This window comes from Microcebus murinus, chromosome 11 (assembly GCF_040939455.1).
Source record: "Microcebus murinus isolate Inina chromosome 11, M.murinus_Inina_mat1.0, whole genome shotgun sequence".
Classification (NCBI taxonomy): domain Eukaryota; kingdom Metazoa; phylum Chordata; class Mammalia; order Primates; family Cheirogaleidae; genus Microcebus; species Microcebus murinus.
The window spans coordinates 9,206,300-9,223,381 of NC_134114.1; positions in this window are offsets into that span (position 1 = coordinate 9,206,300).

Here is a 17,082-nt window from a genome sequence, read left to right on the forward strand (position 1 = left end):
CCTCAAAAAGAAAGTTCAAATGTTTTTCTGTTTTATTTCCTAAGACCTATATTTTATACTACTGTCAATTCAAAAAAGTATATAAAAGATTCTTAACTTTAATACATAGTCAAGATTACACTCGTCAAATATCAGTCCACATTTATATCATGGGATATTTATGTTACATATTAAATGTGCATGTTCTAAGCATGTGTACATGTATCCCATTTTGGAGTCATATGTATTGATGCATTATTAAGTTTTTTCAAAAACTTAGAATATACAGAATTGCATTTGCAATAATGATTGACTAAGGTCCAAGTGGACTGACATTGCCACAGATAGCAATGATCAAATTTAGACGCAAATTTAGATGCAAACAAGAAGCAGCTGCCTGAAGGCATTGGGGAATGAAGAAAAGTAAGCAGGCATGGCATACACATTCTGAAGAATGTCCTATGGCATAAGATCTCCAGCGTTGTTTCTACCTGAGTGAAAACAGCAGTGAGCACACATGGAGCTGGTAGGCAGTAGGAAGTCGTGGAAGGATCACAGTCTTTCTGGCATCAGGAACCACAGTTAGGAGGCAGGGCAATCCAGCACATTAAAAATAAGGTAAGATACCCATAGCAATGTTTTGTGTTACATCTTGTAATTTTTCTGAAAAGGCCAAGGAAACAATCCCAGATTTCTTTCCTTGAACTGTGCAAAAGTGGAACAACTCAGAGAAACCCAGAGACCATGATTCTAAACTGAGATTGGAGCTACCGCCTAAGAAGCAATTTGTGGTCATTTAAGTTAATTGCTGCTAAAACAAAAGAAACATTACTTATAGAAAATGACAGATTTTAGAGTTTCCCCATCTCAATGTTGATAGTATCTAAGATACTATGAATAATTTTCAAAAAAAGGTAAAATCATGAACCTTTTAGAGATATAAATGAACATACGTGAAATATTTTGTTTTACTCATTGATTGAACTAGACCAATGTTATAACTGGTTCAAAGATGTATCAGGAATATTGAAATAAGTATTCAAATGGGGGCAAAATTTTGTTTTCTCCCCCACAGCAGGGAGGGAAGTCAATTGAACCTTTACTAGACAGGGCAGAATTCGCAGGTCTTAGGGTTATTCACAACTTACAGAGTTATAAAATAACTCAAGGATGATGAAAGACTAAAATAAAAAAACCTGGAGAGTGTCCTTTAAACAATGTATAGTTTTCTATTGATATACTTTTTTTTTGCTAACCCTAATCCAAAATTTCTTAACATAGAGAGGATGAAGAGATTGGGATGCATTCTCAATTGAAAAGACAATGAGATCCTGAAGTTGGAATTAGGAAATAAAGGTTTTGAGAGTCATGAAAAATATTATGAAATGTAACAGAAAATTAGTTTTCCAATTTTTTAAAAAATTTATAGGACATCTCATCAGAGAACTAGAAATAATAAAAAAGGAAATTCTAGAAATGAAAACTGAAATACCTGATATAAAAATTAGCTGGAGATTTAACAACTGAGTAAATATGAGATAGAAAACTATCAGTGTACTTGAATGCAGACAGTAATTATAAAAGCTGAAGAACAAAGAGAAAAAAGAATTGAAACAACAAAGCGATCCATGGACCTATTGGATAGTATCAAAGTATATAAAGCCATGAAACTGGAGTTTAATATGCACAGAAAAGAGAAAAATATCTAAGGAAAATGGCATCAATTTTTAATATTTGATAAAAGATATCAAGTTATAGATTCAAGATTCTCAGCACCAAGTAGAATAAATACAAAAAAGGCCACACGTATACATATCATAGTCAAACTGTTAAAAGCCAGATATAAAGAACAAATCTTGAAAGCATCAAGAGAATAAAAACTCATGACATAAAGTGGAGCAATGATTCAATTAGTAGGACATTTATTGGCAGGAATCATAGAGACCAGAGAACACTGAAGCAATTTCTTTAAAATGAAAGATAAAACGTCACCCCAGGATTTTGTGTCAAACAAAAGTTTCTTATAAAAATGAAATGGAAAAAGATATTTTTAAATATTGGACAGATAAAATAATTAATTATGAGAATATTGTCACTACAGAAATCACAAATAGTTGTTTAAATTGAAGGAAAATTACAGCAAATTGAAACATGAATCACCAGAAGAGTAGGAAGAACATCAGAAATGATAACTGTCTTGATACACATAAAATATTATTTTAAAAAGTTTATCCTTCATACTCTGAGTTTCTTTCAAATTATATGAGTGCTTAATGAAAAAAAATTGTGAGGCTTATAATATATATATAGAATAATATGTGTAACAATAATAACATAAAAATATAGGGTGGTATAAATGATCTAAGGTTATTTTAATATTTTAAAGAAGTGTTGTAACATGAGTTCTAAGTAGATGATATCCAAAAAGCATACAAAAAAACATTTGTACCCCCTTAGTATTTTGAAATAAATAAATAAAATTCATTTGGAAAAAATAAGTTGAATTGTAAATGTAATGAAATAATGTAAGAAAAGGCAAACAAAGAGAAATAGCAATAAAAAGTATATAAAAATATATAAAACATATAACAGAAAGAAAAATATGATCATAAATCTAAGTCAATCATAGTAATAGTTACATTAAATGTCAAGACTAAAAAAATCCAATTATAAAGACAAATTATCATAAAGACTACATAAGAGATACAACTTAATTATAAAGGCAAAGACAGTTTGAAAGTAAATGGATGGAAAAAATATACCAAGGAAACAGTAAACAAAGTAGCTGGAAGGGCCACATTAATATTAGATAATACAGATGTCAAGATGGAGTATTACCAGAGATTAGGAAGAGCATTTGATAATGACAGAAGTATTGATATATCAGAAGGAACGTACGGTTATAATTATGCATCTACTATCAGAGCTTCCAAATATAGGAAGTATTGACAATTCAAAGGGAGCTGATTACTAGCCTTAATGACAACCACGCTTCAATACTATTCAAAAAATGACCAACACTTATGTGTACATATACCATGTTTCTCCGAAAATAAGACCTACCCATAAAATAAGCCCTAGTAGGATATCTAAGCATTTGCGCAATATAAGCCCTACCCCGAAAATAAGAACTAGTGATGGGCGTGGCTACGCAGCGTATCTGCACAATCCATGCTTTTGGTCGTGGGGAAGTAAAGAAGACGAGCAGCCCTTCTTATCTGCTCCATCGTGACAGCTACTATCCCAGAGGTAACCGGAAAAGTGCGGGCAGCCCCACCAACAAGGTCGGCTCCCCCTGTCAGATCTCTACCATCCTGTGTGTGCGCAAGCTGAGGCTTTGAGGGGAAAATAACACATCCTCTGAAAATAAGCCCTAGGGTGTCTTCTTGAGGAAAAATAAATATAAGACCCTGTTTTATTTTCAGGGAAATATAATAGTAGTAACATTCACTGAGTGTTGGGCAGTTGGGAGTGGGGAGGAGGAGATGGGTATATTTGCACCTAATGGGTCTGGTGCACACGGTCTGCAGGATGGACAGCTTGAAGCTCTGACTCAGGTACGGCAAAGGCAACACATGTAATCTAAACCTTTGTACCCTGTAATATGCTGAAATAAAAATAAATTTTAAAAAAGTTCTATTTCAAAAGTGTATACACAACTCTTCCAACTCATTACTAAGAAGACATTCAACCCAATAAAATAAATGGGTAAAACATGGGAAGAGATACTTCACGCAATAAGATACACAACCAACAAAAAGATCCATGAAAAGGTGTTCAATATTGCTATTCATGAAAAAAAAATGGAAACGTATATACAAGAATGGCTAAAATTAAATAGCCTGACAATTCCAAGTGCCAACAAAGGTAAGGAACAACTATAACTCTTAGATATTGCAGATGGGAGTGCAAAGTGATTCAGCCAATTTGAAAAGAAGTTTGAAAGCTTCTTATAAAGCTAAACATATATTTACCATTTGACCTATTCATTCCATTCTGAGGTATGGAATCTAAGAGAAATGAAAACTTAAGTTCACACAAAGCCAAGCATGTGAATGTTCCTAGCAGTTTTACTTATAGTAGCCCCAAACTAGAGAGTACCCACATGTCCATTATCTAGTAAATAGATAAACGAATCCTAGCAGAGTCGTACAGTTAAATTCAACTCAGTAATAAAAAGAATACACTAAAAAGAATATGAAACAGCATGGATGAAGCTCAAAAGTATCTTCCTAAATGAAAGAAGCCAGACACAAAAAGCTACATATTATATAATATTATCTATATCAAATTCTATGAATATCAAAACTTAGATGACTCTGAACAGATCACTGATTGCTGAGGATTGGGAGAGTATTTACTGTGAAGGAGCATGAGGGAAGCTCTTTAGGAGATGTAAATGTTCTATGTTTTCATTGTGGTAATGAATCCACAAACAAATATATTTAACAAAATGCATCAAAGGGCATTGTTATGGTGTAAATATTTGTGTCCCTCCACAATTCATGTTGAAATTTAATCTCTGTTGTGGTGGTATGTTGGTAGGGCCTTTTGGACAGTGATTAAGTCATGGGGGCATTGCCCTCATAGATGGAATTAATACCCTTATAAAAGAGGCTTCTGGCCCTTCCAGCTCTTCAGCCGTGTGAGGACACAGGGTTCCACCCCTTCCCCTGTGGAGGACTCAGCCACAAGGCACGTCTTGGAAGACAGAGCCCGGCCCCACCAGATGTTGAATCTACCAGCACCTTGACCTGGGACTTCTTAGCCTCAAGAACTGTGAGAAATGTATTTCTATTAATTATACATTACCCAGTCTGTGATATTTTGTTATAATAGCAGAAATGAACTAAACAGAAATTAGTACTGAGAAGTGGGATGTATTACTAATGAATGCCTAAAGATGTGTAGGTGGCTTTGGAACTGGGTAATGGTATAGGAGAGGAGTTTGGAAGTGGATGCTAGATAGAGCCAATCTTGTCATGAGCAGAGTTTTAAAGGCATTTCTGGTGAGGGCTCAGGAGAAGAAGAGAGCTGTAGAGAGTTTTAATCACAAAGATGACTTAAGTGGTCATGACCAGAATGCTGATAGAAATATGGATGTTAAGGCCATTCTTATCAAGTCTCTTTTTTTGACTTTTTTTTGTAATGGCCATTCCAAAGGGAGTAAGATGGTATCTTACTGAGGTTTTAATTTGCATTTGATTTAGATGCTACTTAGATGAGAGTTTGGGCTTAGACTTTAAAATTGCTGTTGGAACAAGACCTTTGGGACTATTGAGAAGCATGTGGGAAGCATGTGAAGCATGTGAAATTTGAGGAGCCAGGGGTAAAATCCTATGGTTTGAATATTTGTGTCCCTCCAAAATTCATGTTGAAACATAATCCCCATTGTGTTGGTACTAAGAGGTAGGGCCTTTGGTGAATTGATTAAGTCATGAGGACTCTGCCTTAACAAATGGGATTAATGCCCTTATAAAAGAAGTTTCAGGGAACTTCTTGGGCTTTCCATCTCCTTGGCCACATGACGGACACAGTGTTTAACCACTTCCCGTTAGTGACATGCAGCAAGAAGGCACCACCTTAGAAAGCAAGAGGAAGACCTTAGCAGACACCAAATCTTCCAGCATTTTGATCTTGGAATTCCTAGTCTCCAAAGCTGTGAGAAATAAATTTCTATTACTTCTAAATTGCCCGGTCTTTGGAATTTTGTCATAGCAGCCTTAATGGACTAACACAAGCTCACTTATACAAGTGTTTTATTTATTTCATCGCAAATAATATTTGAATAAAACAAAATTTTAGAAAATCCTTGCATTTTTAGGTTGCTGATGCTAAAATAAAGAACAATTTAATTTTTTCATTAAATACACTTAGAAATTGAGGTACCATATTTATGTAAGTTATTGAGAAAAGTTGAATTTATAATGATTATAAATGATGATTTAAAACTTATTATAAAAGGGCTATTTCATATATGAAACAATGTTAGTGTTCATCTCTTTATTTTAATGATATTTGTGTGAAACCAAGAATTCTGCATGAATTGGCAAGGAAACTGAAAAGTGATGCTAGTATGTTGCATAGATAATATTTTGATTCTATTAAATTCAGCCTGAAGTGACTGAATCAAAAGTGTTATCTACAGACTCATTTATATTAGTCATTGAAACATACTAAAATTCATTTAATTGCTGTCTTCCATTTTACTTAAAATGAATAAAGAAATGCAGAAAATATTTTAGTAGTAAGGAGTCCAGTTTTCATACAATTGTCTTAAGAAAATGACTATCATAATTTAACAAACCTAATAAAAATAGCACAGGGTTTATTGTTCAGAAAACAACTCATTTTAAAGCCTGCACTTATTCTCATATAATCTTACAAGAGTTACGGAAGTGTAGAAACCCGTGTTCCTAACAGTGGAAAGGGGACCAGAAGGAATGTAGGGGCCACCAGAAGCTGGAAAAGACAGGATTGGATTCTTCCCTGGAGCCTGCAGAAGAAACCAGCCCTACGGACACTCGAATGCAGTACAGTGGGACTAGTTTTAAATTTCTGACCGCCTCACCTCCAGACTTACTGACATATTATTTTCCTATAGCTTTTGTAACACATTACCACAAATGTAGTGATATAAAGCAGCACAGTTTGATTATCAGAGAGTATTGGGGTTTCAAATTTAAAACTAGTCCCTTCGGGAGGGCTGTGTCTTCTGGAGACTTCGGGGAGAATCCAGTACCTGCCTTTCCCAGCTTCGTGAGCCCATCTGCACTCTCTGTAACCTGTCTCCACATTTAGAGCCAGCGTAGCACACTAAGACCTCTTTCTCTCTAACCCTGACCTTCCTGCCTCACCTCACAAGAACACCTGTGATTGCATTTGGCACAGTGGGCTAATCCAGGGTAATCCCCACCCCCAAATTCTTAAATTAATCAGACCTGAAAATTCCTTTTGCCATGTGAAGTAGCATATTCCCAGGTCCTGGAATTAGGACACGAACACTTTGGTGGTGCAGTCTCTCAATGGACCACAAATGACCATCCTGAATTGTGCTGTGAGCTGAGTTTGCAAGTGCTGACTACAAAAGATGAGACCTTTGACCTCATGGACTTTGCAGTCCAGTAGGAACTTTAATAAATCCTAGCAAGGTGATGGAGAGCAAAACATAATTTATAGCAAGTGGTGAACAAAAAACTCTTAAATAGTAATATTTAAACAAAGGAAAATAATAAATGTAATTTTTGCGTAGTTCACATGAAAAAGGAGTACTAATTTAAAAATTGGAATTAATTCAGAAAATATTTATGTAAAAATTATATTAAAAGATGTGACCAACAGCAAAGAGAGAATACCATTCCTGTAGTGATTTTGGTAACTTTTTCTAATTAAGATTAAAGCAGAAAAGTGTTTGTATACTATAAAATTGAGTAAATATATTTTATGAATTTTTGAGCACGTTTGGTGGCTGTATCTACTGTAATCTTTACCCAAACATTGGTATATAAAAAAGATACATCCACAATTTGACGAATAAGCCATTGAGACTGGGAGAACCCACTCAAGGGGATTAGGACTCAGAAATCAGCATGAGTTGGGCCAGGCAGGGGTGGGGAACCTGCAGACTTAGAGCCACATGTGGTCTTCTGGATCCTTGAGTGGGGACTTTTGACAGAATCCAAATTTCACCAAATTTCTGTGAAATTTGAATTTGGCCAAGGGGCTGCCCTGGGTGGCCTGGAGGGAGACTGTAGGTTCCTCACCTCTCTGGGGCACTGCTCTTTTAAGAGTAAAGGTACTTCGTGATGTTCTAAAAGAAAACATGGAAGTAAATGTTAAAGCCCAATAGAATACCAATTAGCTGACAAGTATATGTAATCAGGGTTGCCATGGTGATGGAGCCGACAAGGCAGGCAGACAGAGTCCCCAGGAATGCCACCACCACATCCCGTCAACATTGCTGCTAAACTATGATCAGAACAACTTTGCTGTTAGTATTATACAAGGTGATTTTCTTTGCCAGGGATTTTTTGATTGGAGAGATAATTATGTTTTCAGTCAACTCATTAAAATATATAGTGATATTAGTAATTGTATCTATACTTGCTTTTTAAATGTTGTAATTTCCTAAGAGCAAATTCAAAAAGAATTTAGTACATTTAAAGGTCATCATTTTAAGGAGCTTTCAAATTATTTCTTCTGATGCTTTTTTTTTTTTTCTTTTTAATCAATCAAGAATTTTACAACTAGTATTTTGGAAATTTTGATGATATGTAAATAATACTCTTTTCTAATTGGTTTTACTGAGTTAAGCAGCCTGGTAACATTGTTGTGAGATATTTTATAGTTCTGGTAAAAATTCAAGTATGTTTGCTTACATACAACTTAATATATTGAAAATTTCATGCATATACAAAAAGTTCACTGAATAGTTTGAGTGTCCATGAACCCTTTACCCACCATAATTTCTTATAGTTTTTCGTATTTGTTTAATATTTTGAGATAAATATGTATAATCATATTTCTTTGGTGCACTATTGGAGAATCAGTTGTAGACATAATGACACATCACCTTTTAGTACTTCAGCATAGATTTCCTAAGAACAAGGACATTGTCTCTGATATTACCGTACAACCATCATATTCAAGGATATGTTGTGTTGATAACATATTCATGTTTTTCCAATTTTTTAATAATATATTTTATAGTATGTTGGTATGGAATTCAATTAAAGATCATACAATATAATTAGTTTTTATATTTCTTTAACATTATTTAATCTAGAATATTTCTCCAGGCTATTTTTCCTGCTTCTATTGCATTGATAATTTGAAAGTACCTCCATCAGTTATTGCATGATTGGATTTGTCTGTTGCCTCATGATTAAATTCACAGGACATGAGTTTATACCATCATTAGTGATGTTAAGTTGGATACTTTGTTTTCTTTACTGCTAAAGTGTCATTTCCTCTTTGTAATGACTAATTAAATAACAGAATGATATTTTGAGATTGTGACCCTCCTTTTCCCAACATTTTATTCAAGTATTTAATATCCACTGCTGATCCTTGCCTCAATCAATTATTACTTGGATATTCGGCATTTATAGTGCAGCATCTTTCTGAAAAAAGACCTTTATCTTCTCCCTTCATTTAAAAAAAATTCATAATTATGAACTCACAGATTTATTACTATTATGATTCTTTTAGATCCTTGAAGTTTCCCATATTTTGTGAGTGGGGACCTCACACAGCCAGTTCTGTTGCCCTTTTGGAATGTTTCTATCAGTTTTTGTGCAATTTATTTTCCAGAACAACAGAATATTTTGGATGCATCAGCTATTTTTACCACCCTAAGTCTGGAACCTGTGATTTCTTGCTTTTAATGGAAAATGATATTACAGCCTAATATCTAGGCACTAAGTGTGTTCATTGTTACTGGGCTATCATTGCTTCTAGGTTATTTCAATGGACTGAGCTTGAAAAAAATGCCAAAAATTTTTGTTGAATTCACACTAATACCTTGAGTCAATTCAGTAATACAGTCAATTCAGTAATTGTACCGTATTACAATTCAGTAATACAGTAATACAGTAATATTTCTGTACTTCCGCATTCCACATTTATGTAATACTCCTTCCATAGTTATCTCTCTGGTTTCCCAAATATCAGTATGCTTACTAATTTAGTCAACATTATAATACAAATGATACATATAAATGGTTTGAAATTAGTAAACTAATGTTACCAAAATCAGTTTTAAACCTAGTTCAAGATTTCATTGGAGTTTCTTTTGCAATTAGAATATATCCAATTGAGGCCAGGTGCGGTGGCTCAGGCCTGTAATCCTAGCAGTCTGGGAGGCCGAGGCGGGTGGATCGCTCAAGGTCGGGAGTTTGAAACCAGCCTGAATAAGAGTGAGTCCCCGCCTCCACTAAAAAAATAGAAAGAAATTAATTGGCCAACTAAAATTATATAGAAAAAATTAGCCAGGCATGGTGGCACATGCCTGTAGTCCCAGCTATTCGGGAGGCTAAGGCAGAAGGATTGCTTAAGCCCAGGAGTTTGAGGTTGCTGTGAGCTAGGCTGATGCCATGGGCACTCTAGCCCGGGCAACATAGTGAGAATCTGTCTGAAAAAAAAAAAATATCCAATTAATATTGGATATTGTGGAGGAAAATCACTTTGTTAAAAAGTAAAATTAACTTTTTTCTTTGTGCTTCCATTTTTTATTTAATATACAATTGGGTTTTTCTTTTTATGATTATAATTAATTATGTCCCTCCTATTGTTCTTAATTTAATTGTATTAATATATGAAACAACAAAATCAAAGTCAAAAGGGACTCTATGCATATTATATAACTTATAGTCTTATCTTGTATGTCAATCAATAATTCTTCCCACTTCTTATTTTGTTTCATTTCCTTATCCTGTTCATCTCTTTATTTCCTGCTTATTGTCTTGACTATTTTCATGGATTTCTTCACTGACTCCTGTAATTTAGTCATTATTGCTAAGATTATTTTGCGTTGTTTAAAATTTCTTCCTTTATTTTAGACTTCTTCATTTATGTCTTCCTTTTTCTTTTGTTCTCAGTTTGTGACACTTTAACAGAAGGCATTTTACCGCATGCAAATAATTATTTAAGGATTTTTTTTGGTTACTATTGTCTTCTGCTTCATGTATGTTTTGTAGGGAAGAATTTTCACCTGCTGGAATTTGCCATTTATCAAATATTTATTTTCTTCTCACAATACATTTGTATGCATGATTTTCTTTTTTCTCATCCATCAGAAATAGCAGCTGTGTACAACGGACACTGAGTATTCTGGTTAGTATATGCCCCAGGTTAGGGCCTCAACAACAGACTCTGAGGTAGAGTTTTGCCTACAGAATATTTATTAAGGGGCACCCTTAAGATCAACATATGGGAGGTAGTGGAAGGAAGCTGTCGTGGGCAGCAGAGGGAGAAATGGAGCTGTGATTCAGGTTCAAGAAAAGCATTCCTTGTCCCCATGGGGAGATCTGGAGCTATGGTGGCCTTTCAGAGTTGTCACATGTAAGAGCAGATGTCCAGGTCTTTATGTTCTTGCTTCAGAAAGTCTTGGATTTGAGCCACCTTGGAAAGGAATGTCACTGTTGATGAGGCAGCTCACACTGGGGCAACTCCTGAAAGGCTGACACATGGACCTGTTTGCCAATAACACTGGTATTATCAGGTATAGTTTCATTACACTGATTGTGCTCCTTGGAGAAGGGAGGGATATTAGCATGTCTGTGGCTCATCATTCTCTATCATTCTCATAAGACTTTTGACTTCTTCCACTTGCCTCCTTCTAAAACTTTGCCATCGTGTCCTCTTTCATTCCAAGTCACTCCCACTCACCCTCCGAGGCTCTGCTGTTTCTTATAAACTCATGCGTTTCAAAGTCTCTCTCTTTCAATTCTCTCAAAAGCTGGTTGTTTTGGCTTGGATTCCCCAGGGGGAAAAAAAAATATCAAAATGCTCCCAAAGGGAAGCTGGCAAGGAAGTTTGGAAAGTGGGAAAGGAAAAGGAAGGACGCCAAGCAAGCTTGTGATAATCTGGCGAAGTTCTGTAGAACCTCAGAATGGTCCTGATAATCAGCAGTGGGGCTGGGTTGTCAGACTGCACACTCCGCAATCCTTGCTTAAGGGTCACCCCTAGCTTTCTGTGCCTGCAAGAAAAGAGGGCTCCAGAAGTCTGAGAGGTTCTCTGGAAAAACAGTGCAGATGCTGGGAGCTGGATGGTGAAGGAGCACATGAAAATGCCATCGTAGGGAGGCTAAGGGGATCTGAATGAAATGCTCCTTTATCCACTGAGGTTATTCACTAAGGGTCTGCCACGTCTCAAAACTGCTTCCGGGTTTTCCACACTTAGGATGGGTTTTTCTATTTCTCTCTCTTTTCTCCATTTTTCTCCCTCTCCCTTGCTGTGTTTTCTACAAAGTACCTCTGTCTCAGTCTGTTTTCTGTTGCTTAAAACAGAATATCTGACACCAGGTACTTTGTAAAGAAGAGGAATTTATTTCTTACAGTTGTGGAGGCTGAGAAGTCCAAGGTTGAGAGGCCGCATTTGGTGAGAGCCTTCCTGCTGGTGAGAACTCCTTGTTCTGAGTCCTGAGGGACCACAGGACATCTCACAGGGAGAGGGATGAGTGTCCCCTGTCAGCTTAGGTCTCCCTTCTTCTTATAAAACCACTAGTTTCACTCCTATGATAACCCATTAATCAATCGATTAGTCCATGATTGGATTAGTCCATCCATGAGGGCAGATCCCTCATGACTCAATCACCTCTTACAGGCCCCACTGCTCAATACTGTCACATTGGGGATAAGTTTCAACATGATTTTGGAAGGGACATTCAAACTGTACCTCTGTGACTTTCCTGCTTTTGAATGGATTCCTGAGCTGGCTTTGATAATTTGAGTGTTAATCCTTATTTATACAGTATTAAAAGAAGTTGGATTATTCTCTGTCTCCTAGTTATGCTATTGACCTTTATTAAAGATGTATTTTTATTTTCCTTTGTTTTGTTAGGTTGAGGGAATGTATATATATATTTTTTGCTCCATATAATTTTTAGGACGTTGAGAGGAAATATTTGGATTTAGGCTATTACCAATATTTTAGGGAGAATTGAGGTATTGAGTATTTTCTTAATGCTTTATTTATAATCATTATTATTATTTGTTATATACATTTAGTGCTTTATGTAATATACAAACATTTAAAATTCATTATTTATTTCATATCCATAAGGAAACATTTATATTTTTATTAATATGGCTTTTTTGAAATGAGGAACTTGTGGATCAATAAGCTTAAATGATTTGCTCTAGGAGGTATGAGTGAAACTCAATAATTCAGGGTTTACCGCCTGAGGGATTATAGTAATGTACTGTTGAGTTACACATGTAAGGAAACTCATATGTCATGCATCTAGAAGTGTAGCATTCTGATTAGTGGCTCCAAATTAAACAAACAGGTGAAAACCTCCAGTTCTTTTGAAACAGTCAATCAATACATTCATCAATTTGAGCATTTATTGAGTTTTTATTATGATGTTAATCAGTTATTTATATTTCTGATATTTTCAATACAGTTTTCTTTTAGCTATATATACTTTTTAAGTTTTATTAAAAATATTGATGTTTACTTTGGCTTAATTTTGTAACATGGCTGGGATTCTTGTTGCATTGTTTCTTCCTTCTTTCTTCGATCTTATAAAAATATATTCATTTCATAAAGTATTTGTAAGATTATATTGCCTAAATAGAATTCATTTTATTATATATCCAAAAATACCAAATTGTTGGTATTATTAATCAAACTTTATAACTATGCAACTATGTTTACATGTCATATGTTCTTATGATTTTTACATGTGTTCTTATGATTTTAACCAAGATATTTTAAATCCTCTCAATAAATGCATTACTGTAATTCAATCATCATTATGCAACTGTAGATAAAAATTGTACTCAGCTTTAGAGATAATGTTGGTTAAGCTGATGTTGGTGGATACTCTGTTGGTTTTTAATATTTTTGATTTTTTAAATTACTATAGGTACATAACAGATGTATAACTTAATAGGGTACATGTGATGTTTTGATACAGGCATACAATGTGAATTAAGCAATTCAGGGTAATTAGAGTTTGGGTGCAAAACTATAGTTGGATAGTTATACAGAATGAACAATATTTGATAGTGCAACAAAGTGACTATAATCAACAATAAGTTAGGATATACTTTAAAATAACCAAAAGAGTGGAATTGGCATATTCCTGTCACAAAGCGATGACTGAAGTGCTGATTTTTAAGTTTTAAAGGCCACATTTCTTTGAGTTAAGTTTTCTGCTATAAATTTCAACATGACGAACTTTATACAAATGTAGGACAAAGCAATAATTATCTTGTTATATTATTTTTTTCTGAGTTTTTCTGTGGATATTGTAATGTCTGCCTCATTTTACAGACTGTTATTGAGTCTTTGCTAAACTATTAGGTGCTAGCCACCAATAAAGATGTAAGTTATGCTCTCTCAGAAGTGTGTGCAAAATAGGCAAACCTTCATCACTGAAAATATTGAAAGCCCAAAGACATAAATCCTAATGATGAAGATTTCACACTAGGAGAACTTTTCTTATGAATAGATGAATGGAAAGGCATGTTCAAAAGTGTGAATGTGGCCGGGGGCGCTGTGGCTCACGCCTGTAATCCTAGCTCTTGGGAGGCCGAGGCGGGCGGATTGCTCAAGGTCAGGAGTTCAAAACCAGCCTGAGCAAGAGCGAGACCCCGTCTCTACTATAAATAGAAAGAAATTAATTGGCCAACTGATATATATATATATAAAAAAAAAAATTAGCCGGGCATGGTGGTGCATGCCTGTAGTCCCAGCTACCTGGGAGGCTGAGGCAGAAGGATCTCACGAGCCCAGGAGTTTGAGGTTGCTGTGAGCTAGGCTGACGCCATGGCACTCACTCTAGCCTGGGCAACAAAGCGAGACTCTGTCTCAAAAAAAAAAAAAAAAAAAAAAAAAAAAAAAAAAAAAAAAAGTGTGAATGTGTAAAGTGCAGAGAATTCCAGCTTTGCAGACCCTAGGACTAATACAGAAGACAAGGTTGTTGAATAAATTTGCTGTATAAATAAATTCATTAGCATAGCTTAATTCTTTATTGAGTGAGTCTTGGCTTCTAATATTTCATGGGAAACTGATATTTTTTATTTTAAATAGTCTCAATAATATTAATGAGATCTGAAGTCTGCCAATTTTTCATGTGGAGTTAAACATAAATTAATAGTAATGACTTCATTTTCACTTTATTCATTTATTAATGATCCTTTCAATCACATTTTTGAAAGGATTTTTTTCTCTAGTACCATATGGCTTAAACATCTGCAATTAGCCATTTTATTACATCAAATGTACAATGTAAAGTGAATAAGCTATCTAAATCTTAATGCAACTATTCAGGAAAATAAAATTGTATTATTTACAAATGTTTTCATTTGTAATTTTGTAAAATTTGTAAATTTGTAAAATTTCCTGGAATGTTATGTAAAGATTCCTGTTTAATTTCAAAAACCTTCAGTTCTTTTTGACTTTTAAAACAGATATCTATTGCTATTTTTGAGATTATAGAAATAAGGTTTAGTTTTCAACCTCAATTTCTCTATATTTGAAAGAAAATTAATTTTATGTATTGGGTATATATAATTATTTCAATAAATAGGTTTTTATTTATTTAAGAAAATTCAGTTAAACAGAATTAATATTAGTAATCTTAAAGGTTTTAATTTTTAATCTGGATTGGTATCAATTGTATCAGCTAATTATTCCTCAGTCTTTGTCAATTGCTTCTATGGCAATAACATTAAAATTATTTAAATATTATATAGCAAACTGAGCTATTATGAGAATACAGAGTCTTAGTTAAGAGAAAGTTCTTAGAATCAGCCTATTCTGCTATGAACAGTGGCCTCCAGATCAACATGCAGAGAAATCAAGTGGAGAGAGATAAGGAACTCATTCACTAAGATCATTGTTCTCAAACAACTGATATCTTTGTGCATCAGAATCACCTGGTATGTTTTTGAAAACACAGGTGACTTAGCCCCAAACCCAGAGCTCAGTAGGTTCTCGGTTGGAACCCAAAGATTTGTATTTCTAATATGTTTCCATATATTGCTGCTGATGCTCTTGGTCTGGAGACCAGACCATGGGTGGGAACCCTAGATCCAGGTGCTCTAAATAAGCCTCTTTCCCAGATTCTCAATTATTACTGGAAGGAGGCATGGGAGGCTTTGGAACTCTGTACACTTCTGGCAGGTCTCCATGACACATCAGGCTTACCATCTCATCTGCCATGGCATGGATAGACCACAAAGATTAGTCACATGGGTGCCACAATGACATGGATGGCTCAGGACCCCAGGACACCTCTCATGTCTTGCATTCCAATTCCCCTTTGATCTATACTTCCCTGTTTCACTTTCCTTCTTCTATCTTTTCTTAATTCTTGAAATCTTTCTATTGTGTCTTCTGGAACTCAACTGATCTACATCAGAAAAATGCCCTCTTTTCTCAACTGCTCCACTTTGACTTCTTACTATAATTAAAATTGCACACTTCGTCAAAAACAGTTCTTCCTCTGCAGTCTCCAAGTAATAGCTCTTTTATTCCTCATACTCCCTATTACCTGGACTGGAGGTGGAATAGCTACCTTCATTTCTCTTCACTGCCATTTCCAAATTAGTCCCCTCTCTTCCTTTTTTCTTAATTCTATCTCCAGCTTGCTTATGACACAGACATCAAATTTTGTATGCAGAGGACATTTGACCTGGCTTTTATTGTGTTGACCCAGGATAAGAATCAGGATGTCAAAGAACATATGGAAACTTTTGAAAGTGGATAATTATAATCTGTCTCTGATCCAGAGCACCTCACATGGAGTATGTACACATGCATAAGGAGGTGCATATATGTATGCACATGGTGACAATGATTCTTTCTCTCCAGTGACACAGTTCATTATCCACAGTTTCCTTCTGCCCAGTTTTTTTTTTTTCCCACAATGCCAAATCAGTAGTCCAATTTTCATTTTATTTGTTTATTTATTGTGACAAATGTCTGTATATCTGCATGTCTCTCATTCAGGTCCAGATACCTAGTCATCAGTGTCAGTATCCTGGCTGCACAGGCAAGTGGAGACCTTGTGCTTTTTTACCTCAGTTTACCACTTGGCATAATGCTCAGCAGATTAGGCCCACTGTACACATATAGTTAATGAGTAAATATCAAAATGAAAAATTAAGATACAGGCAATAAAATTGTGGCTTTCCATGGTGTCTTCTAAGCATGTGCTTCCTTTACATATGTATGCTTTCATTTAAAAACTAAAATTTGTTCAATGTAGTTTGGTTTAATTTTACAAATTCATGAAAAAATATTGAAGGATGTTTAGAATTCCTGGAGTATAGCATCATCTTTTGGGGGCTTTAGGTTATTAATCCCATTTGATATTTACTTGGTACTATTTTCAGACTGAAACCAATCAGGCAAATGGAAAATACATAT